This window comes from Arachis duranensis, chromosome 7 (assembly GCF_000817695.3).
Source record: "Arachis duranensis cultivar V14167 chromosome 7, aradu.V14167.gnm2.J7QH, whole genome shotgun sequence".
NCBI lineage: Eukaryota > Viridiplantae > Streptophyta > Magnoliopsida > Fabales > Fabaceae > Arachis > Arachis duranensis.
This window is the reverse complement of record NC_029778.3, coordinates 48,168,751-48,177,675: the sequence shown is the minus strand read 5'-3', so window position 1 is coordinate 48,177,675 and position 8,925 is coordinate 48,168,751.

The following is an 8,925-nucleotide window of genomic DNA, read 5'->3' as shown; positions in this document are numbered from 1 at the left end:
TCCTATATGCCCAAAGAGCGTCATCCAGTTTTTTTGACCAGTCCTTTTTGGATGCTCCCACAGTCTTTTCTAAGATCCTCTTTAACTCTCTGTTGGATATCTCAGTTTGCCCGCTTGTTTGGGGGTCATAAGGTGTAGCAACCTTATGTTTCACCCATATCTCATGAGGAGGGCTTCTAGTTCATGACCACCTTGTTGTCGTTTGTTGAGGTTGCAATAGCTTCCACCCACTTAGATACATAATCTACTGCTACTAGGATGTATTTGTTTGAATAGGAAGTTGGAAAGGGTCCCATGAAATCGATTCCCCACACATCAAACAATTCGAGCTCTAGGATGAAGTTTTGTGGCATTTCATTTTTCTTGGGTAGATTTCCAGCCCTTTGACACTCATTGCAGCCCCTCACTAGCTCTTTTGCATCCTTGAAAGGAGTGGGCCAGAAAAACCCACACTGCAATACCTTGGCTGCAGTCCTTTCTCCTCCGAAGTGACCCCCATAGCAAGAGCCATGGCAATTCCACAGGACTTTTCGTCCTTCTTCTTCTGAAATGCACCTTCTAAGAATCCCATCTGAGCACTTCTTGAAAAGATATGGCTCATCCCACATGAAATACTTAGCATCATTAATGAGTTTTCTTCTTTGATGTCTGTTGATTCCTGGGGGTAGATCTCCAGTTGCCTTGAAATTTGCAATGTCTGCAAACCAGGGTGCCTTATGAACCAGCATTAATTGTTCATCTGGAAAGAACTCATTTACACTTGCTTCGTGTGTGCTTCTTTTCTCACAAGGGATCCTAGACAGATGATCTGCCACTTTGTTCTCCACTCCTTTCTTGTCTCTGATTTCAATATTAAATTCCTATAACAACAAAATCCACCTTATCAATCTTGGTTTTGAATCCTGCTTAGCAAACAGATACTTAAGTACTGTGTGATAAGTGAAAACAATTACTTTAGATTCAATAAGGTATGATCTAAATTTGTCAAATGCAAAAACCACTGCCAGCAATTCCTTTTCAATGGTGGTGTAATTTTTTTGGGTATCATTAAGGACTTTGCTGGCATAGTATATAACATGCACCAAATTATCTTTCCTCTACCCTAAGATTGCTCCCACTACAAAGTCTGATGCGTCACACATCAGCTCAAATGGCAGGTTCCAATCAGGTGGGGCAATGATAGGGGCTGAGGATAGTTTCTTTTTCAAATTTTTAAATGCTAGCATGCATCCCTGGTCAAATACAAATGGGGTGTCTGACACAAGAAGATTACTCAGGAGCTTGGCTATTTTTGAAAAGTCTTTGATAAATCTTCTGTAAAAGCCAGCATGCCCGAGAAAGCTTCTAATTGCCTTGACATCACTAGGTGGAGGTAGTTTTTCAATTAGTTCCACTTTAGCTCTGTCCACCTCAATGCCTTGTTTAGAAACCTTATGACCGAGAACTATTCCTTCTGTCACCATGAAGTGACATTTTTCCCAGTTCAGGACTAAGTTGGTTTCTTGGCATCGTTTTAATACTAAGCCGAGGTTATTCAGGCAATCAGGGAATGAATCCCCAAACATTGAAAAGTCATCCATGAAGACTTCTATGAACGTTTCTACCATATCTGAGAAAATAAAAAGCATGCAGCGCTGAAAGGTTGCAGGCGCATTGCATAGCCCAAATGGCATGCGCCTGTAAGCAAACACTCCATATGGACAAGTAAATGATATTTTTTCCTGATCTCTTGGATCAACCACTATTTGGTTATATCCTGAATAACCATCTAGGAAGAAATAGTAGGTATGTCCTGCAATTCTTTCCAGCATCTGATCCATAAAGGGGAGTGGGAAGTGATCTTTTCTCGTAGATGCGTTGAGTTTTCTGTAGTCAATGCACATTCTCCATCCCGTGACAGTTCTTGTAGGTATGAGCTCATTCCTTTCATTAGGCACCACTGTGATTCCTCCTTTCTTCGGAACTACTTGAACGGGACTCACCCATGGGATATCAGAGATTGGGTAGATTACCCCTGCTTGCCACAGCTTTATGACTTCCTTCTACACTACCTCTTTCATGGCTAGATTTAATCTTCTTTGGGGTTGAATGGAAGGTTTAGAATCATCTTCCAGCAGTATCTTGTGCATGCATATGGCTGAACTAATCCCCTTCAAGTTAGCCAGAGTCCACCTAATGGCATCCTTATGCTTTTGCAACACTTGGAGTAATTCCTCCTCTTGTTCTTGGCTGAGAGTTGAGTTTATGATTACTGGAAAGCTTCTGTTTTCTCCCAGGTATGCATATTTGAGGGTCGGTGGCAATTCCTTCAGTTCAAGTTTGGGTTCTTCTTTCTCTTCATTCTTTATTTCTAATGTCCCCTGGTCATGAACCTCAACTGTTGCTACCTCTTCGCTCAATGTTGATTCATCTTCTTCTGTTAGCTCCTCAATTTCTTCCTCCTCCAAAGTTTCCTGTAATATAGCTTCCATTGAATCCAACCTCATACACTCTCCTAATGAGTCTTGTGGGTAACTCATGGCCTTGAACACATTAAATATCATCTTCTCATCATGCAATCTAAGAGTAAGTTCACCCTTCTGGACGTCAATAATGGCTCCGACAGTGGCTAAGAATGGCCTTCCCAAAATGATGGATGCTTTAGCTTCCTCCTCCATGTCTAGCACTACAAAGTCTGCTGGAAAAATAAAGTCTCCCACCTTTACTAACAAATCCTCCATTATTCCCTGGGGAAATTTGAATGATCGGTCTGCCAATTGTAGGGCCATCCTTGTCAGTTTAGCTTCCTCAATCTTCATTCTTTTCATCATTACTGAAGACATCAGATTTATACTGGCTCCTAGATCACACAGGGCCTTCTCCACTGTGATCTCCCCTATGATACAAGGGATTTGGAAGCTCCCTGGATCCTTCAATTTTTTGGGTAACTTGTGCTGAATGATGGCACTACATTCTTCGATTAATACCACCATCTCGTTGTTTCTCCAGTTTCTCTTTTTAGTCATCAACTCCTTCAAGAACTTATCATAAAGCGACATTTACTTTGTTGCTTCTGCAAAGGGTATGTTGATTTGTAACCTTTTGAAGATTTCCAAGAATCTTGAAAATTGACTATCATCTCCCTTCTTCTTCAATTGCTGAGGATATGGGGCTTTTGGAGGATATGACCTCAGCACCTCTTCTTCTCGATGTGTATTAGGAGGGATGACTTGATCTTCTTTTTGTTCTATTTCCCTTTTGTCCGAATTCTCCGCTGATGGTATCTTGGAAGTCTCCTTCAATTCATTCCCGTTTCTGAGGGTGATGGCTTGGCATTCCTCCTTTGGGTTTGGATTAATGTTACGGCAATTGGTTTGGCTAGGGATTTGCTTGAACAGGTAGCCGATTTGTGCCTCGAGTTTCTTGATGGCCGCATCTTGATTTTGCATATTAGATCTCACTTCTTCTTGGAATGCCTTTCTATCTTTGACTTCCTTGCATAGACCTTCAAGTAAGGTTTCAATTCTAGAGAGTCTATCCTCAGAGTATGATGGTGGGTTTGGGTTATAGGACTGAGGGTGATCATGCTGGTTTTGATATGGGTGTTGAGGAGTGTGGTTAGGTGGTTGTTGATATGATCTTTGTGATGAGTGTTGGTGGCCAGCATGGTTGTTAGTATTGTGATTTTGACGTCTCTGGTCTTGGCTTTGGTCTTGTTGGTTTCTCCACCCAAAGTTGGGGTGGTTCTTCCATCTTGGATTGTAAGTTTTGGAGTATGGATCATGATTTTTCCTTGGTGAATTACCAACATAGTTGGCTTGCTCCCATTCACCTCCTTCCTCTGTGTTTACTCCTTCTTGGGTTGATGATTGTTTGGTGACTGCTGCAACTTGGTTCTTCTCCATTTGCTTTGTAAGGTCAGCTAGTTGCTTGGCAATCATCTTGTTTTGAGCTATTAGTGCATCAACATGGTTCATTTCCATTACACCTCGAGTGTTGCTCCTCTCAGAAGCATAGAAGTAGTCATTCTCAGCTACAGTCTCAATGACATCTATAGCTTCTTCAATGGTCTTCTTCTTATTCAAAGATCCTCCAGATGAGTGGTCCACTGCCTTCTTTGATTCATACGAGAGTCCCTCATAGAAAATATGCAGTTGTACCCATTCATTGAACATGTCTGGTGGGCATCTTCTTGTCAAATCCTTAAACCTCTCCCACGCTTCGTAGAGAGTCTCACCATCTTGTTGCCTGAAAGTTTGTACCTCAGCTCTCAGCCTGTTGATCCTTTGAGGAGGATAGAACCTTGCCAAGAATTTGTTCAATACATCCTCCCATGCTGTTAAACTCTCCTTTGGGAAAGACTCCAACCATTTAGACGCCTTGTCCCTGAGTGAAAAGGGGAACAAGAGCAATCTGTAAACATCTCGGTGGACGCCATTAGACTTCACAGTGTCACATATCCTTAGGAAGGTAGTTAAATGTTGATTTGGGTACTTTTCATTTACTCTTCCATATTCTTAATTTGTCTAGAGTTGATATTGGATTATTTTCAGAGTTTATTAATACAAAACTATTTTTACTTTTAATTAATCTCTTTCATCATTGTTTATTATGTCTCTTTTTATTTTTCCCATTGAATTTGTGAAGTCTACATTTATGATGATGGAGTAGTTTCCCAACTTGATTGGGAGTTGATTAAAAGGAGAACCTTGAGTTGGAATACTCAAGAGTTCGATTGTAATTGGTTCATTGTTGGTTGGCTTGTTAGTCACTAACTCTAATCCTTCCCAAGGGAGAGGATTAGGACTCGTGAATAGAAGTTGACTTTTAATTTGACTTTCTTTCATTTGTTGAGGGTTAACTAAATGAAAACAATGACTAATTATTAGTTGGTCTTGACAAAATTCCAACAAGGATAGAACTTCCAATTAATCTTCTCCTGGTCAAGATTTTATTTAAATCATATAAATTCTCTAATTTAATTTTCTGTTCATCAAACTCAAAAACCTATTTGAAAAACCTCTGATTGATAAAATAGCACATTTTCCTGCAACTCGTTGGGAGACGACCTGGGACTCATACTCCAAGTATTTTATTTCTAAAATTGTGACAACACTTTTCTATATTGATAAGTAGATTTTCGCCGGTTAAGAACTGTACTCACAATGCCAATTTTCTAAATAATTCTTAATCTGCCAATTTCTGCTCACGTTAATTTTTGGCGCCGTTGCCGGGGAGTTGCAATAGTGTGCTAATTTATTGATTGGAATTTATTTAATTACATTTTTCTTTTTATTTTGCTACTATGAGTTGCATGTTTCTTTCATTGAATGATGTGTTCACTTTCTGATCCAAGCTTGCCAGTATTTGACCCTGAGATTGAAAGAACTATTTCACGTATAAGGCATGCTCGGCGTCAGCTAATCCTCTCTGAGGACGAATCTGAAACATCATTTAAGGAAGAAATAAGCTCCCTTTCTACTGATTCAGTTGATTTACATGCAGGTGACATGGCAGCACCTAGGAGAGTCACTATTCAGGAGGCTGGAGCCCCTAATTTTACACTGTAGCCGTACCAGGTGCACCACCCAGTGGTGGCTGTGGACTTTGAAATAAAGACTGCACTACTCAACTTGATGCCCAAGTTTCATGGCTTACCCGCTCAATAGCCCATCAAGCACCTTAGGGATTTTCAAACAGCTTGTTCTACTGTTAAGCGTGACGGTACTGATGAAACTTCTATTCTGTTAAAAGCCTTCCCATTCTCTCTTGAGGGAAAGGCAAGAGAGTGGTACTACACTCAACCCAGAGTAACTATTTCTAACTGGGATACGCTTAGAAAAGAATTTTTGGACAAATTCTTTCCAACTGAGGTTACCAATAAACTGAGGAAAGACATTTCCATGATCGTTTTGGACGAATCTGAGACTCTCTACGAATGTTGGGAGCACTTCAATAATCTTCTGGAAGCATGTCCCCACCATATGATTGATAAGATAGTGTTGCTCGGCTACTTTACACAGGGCATGAAATCTCAAGATAAGACCACATTGGAAGGTGTTAGTAATGGGTCTATGAAAAAGTACATGGCCACTGATGAGGTATGGCAATTGATCAGCGACTTAGCTGAATCTACTAGGAATTACAAGCAGAAACAAAGTCGGTCAAGAGCTGTTGCAGAGGTATCCTCTAGCAAAGAGACTGCTGCTCTAACTCAGAGCTTATGTGAAAAGACCAACTTACTGAAGCAGATGCAATTGAGCCAATAACAGGCTCTGTAAGCTCAGCCTTCTCCACCACAGCAAAGCCAACAGTTGGTTCCCCAAAGAGTATGCGGGATCTGTGCCGATTACAGTTATTATACTGATGAATGTCTGCAACTCCAACAGGAAGACAACACTGTGGCAGCCACTCATAACTTCTATGACCGCCCCAATCAAGGGTACAATCAAGGTGGCAGCTACAACCATGGATGGCAGGATAACCCCAACCAAGGTTGGAGAGATAATTCTAACCAAGGTTGGAGGGACAATTATATTAGAGGAGGCAGAGATAACAATGGAAACCAGAGGTGGAATAACAATAACAACTTCAGGCAGCAGAATCAGAATCAGGCCTACAGAGCACTTCATCTAAGGCAGCCTCAAGCATCTCAGCAGACCCCTCAAATCACTTATCCCTCTTCATCTTCTAATGATGAGCTACTATAATCTATTGATCGGAGACAGCAGGCCATGGAAAATAACCTTACTTCTACTCTAAATGGTCTGAAGTCTACCTTGCAAGCCCTTGTCTCACAGATTGGAACACTGAATAACTCTAACAACCAGTCTTCAAGCTCTGGTGGACTCCCCTCTCAACCATTACCCAACCCCAAGGGTGGCATCAATGCCATTACCTTGGGATCTAGAACCACACTGCAAGAGAGGAATCCAGAGGGACCAAGCCCGCCATAACACGCCCCAGCTGTGGACACGGTTGAGGTAGAGGATGTTAAAGAAGAAGATGAAGCACAAGGCATGGATGAAGCAGAAGCAGCCCAACCAAGGAATGCAGAACCCCAGCAAGATGAAGCTATAAAAGATGCCACTCCTATTCCATTTCCACACCTTGCTAAGAAGCCCAAAAAGCATATGGAACTTGATCCCAAAATGGTAGAGATATTTAAAAAGGTTGAGGTAACTGTTCCCCTTTTTGATGTTATTCAGCAAGTACCTAAATACGCAAAGTTTCTAAAAGAATTGTGCATACATAAAGATAAAATTAATGAATTAGAAACTATTCCTTTAGGTAGTTCTATATCTGCTTTAATGGGAAATATACCTGAAAAATGTAGTGACCCAGGCCCGTGCATGGTTAACTATACCATTGGAGGTGTGATATTTTCTGACTGTATGTGTGATTTAGGAGCATGCATGAGTATTATGCCCTTGTCTATATATAATTCTTTAAGGCTCCCTCCCTTAAAAAGGTCGACAGCTCGTTTTGTGTTAGCAGATAAAAGCATTATCACAGTGATTGGAATTGCTGAAGATGTGTTAGTGAGTATTAAGGGGCTCACATTTCCCATTGACTTCTATATCCTGGAGATGCCCCAAAATGACTCAGGAAGACCTTCGTCAATCCTGCTTGGAAGACCGTTCTTGAAGACTTTAAAATTCAAGCTGGATGTCTTTTCGGGAACCTATTCCTTTGAGGTAGATGGTAGAATAGTGAGCTTCAATTTGGATGAAGCTATGAAGCACCCCCCAGAAGATCACTCCATATTCCAATGTGACATCATTGACGAAATCATAGCAGCAACTCACCAGGAAGACATGGAAGAGAATCACATGGAGCAAGACCCAAGTGTAGGGACGCCCTCTGAACATACTGAAGATTCATCACGATTTTCACCAGCCTCAGATAATCCAGAACCAAACCATGAGCGGAAAATGGAATTAAAGCCCCTTCCTCCAAACCTCAAGTATGCATACCTTGAGGACAAGCAGAAGTTTCCAGTTATGATTGCAAGGGAGCTCACTTCCCAATAAGAAGAACAACTGCTTAGTATATTGAGGAAGCATAAGAAATCAATCGGATGGAGCTTGGTGGATATAGTAGGCATTAGCCCTCAAGTTTGTGAACATATAATATTCTTAGAAGAAGGAGCAAAGCCTGTCCGTTAACCTCAAAGAAGATTGAATCCCACCATCTTAGAAGTTGTCAAGAAGGAAGTAACCAAACTGCTTGAAGTAGATATCATTTACCCCATTTCAGATAGCAAATGGGTCAGTCCAGTACAAGTGGTGCCCAAGAAGTCTGGAGTCACAACAATAAGGAATGAGCAAGGAGAACTTCTGACAACCAGAGTGCAGAACGCATGAGAGTTTGCATTGACTACAGGCGTCTCAACCAAGCCACTTGCAAGGATCATTATCCCTTGCCATTCATTGATCAGATGCTTGATCACCTGTCAGGTAAATCTCACTACTGCTTTCTAGATGGTTATTGATGAGCGGATAATTTGTACGCTTTTTGGCATTGTTTTTAGTATGTTTTTAGTATGATCTAGTTAGTTTTTAGTATATTTTTATTAGTTTTTAGTTAAAGTACACTTTTCTGGACTTTACTATGAGTTTGTGTGTTTTTCTGTGATTTCAGGTATTTTCTAGATGAAATTGAGGGACCTGAGCAAAAATCTGATTCAGAGACTAAAAAGGACTGCAAATGCTGTTGGATTCTGACCTCCCTGCACTCGAAGTGGATTTTCTGGAGCTACAGAAGCCCAATTGGTGCACTCTCAACGGCGTTGGAAAGTAGACATTCTGGACTTTCCAGCAATATATGATAGTCCATACTTTGCCCAAGATTTGATGGCCCAAACCGGCGTGGCAAATCAGCCTCAGAAATTCCAGCGTTTAACGCTGGAACTGGCATAAAACTTGGAGTTAAACGCCCAAACTG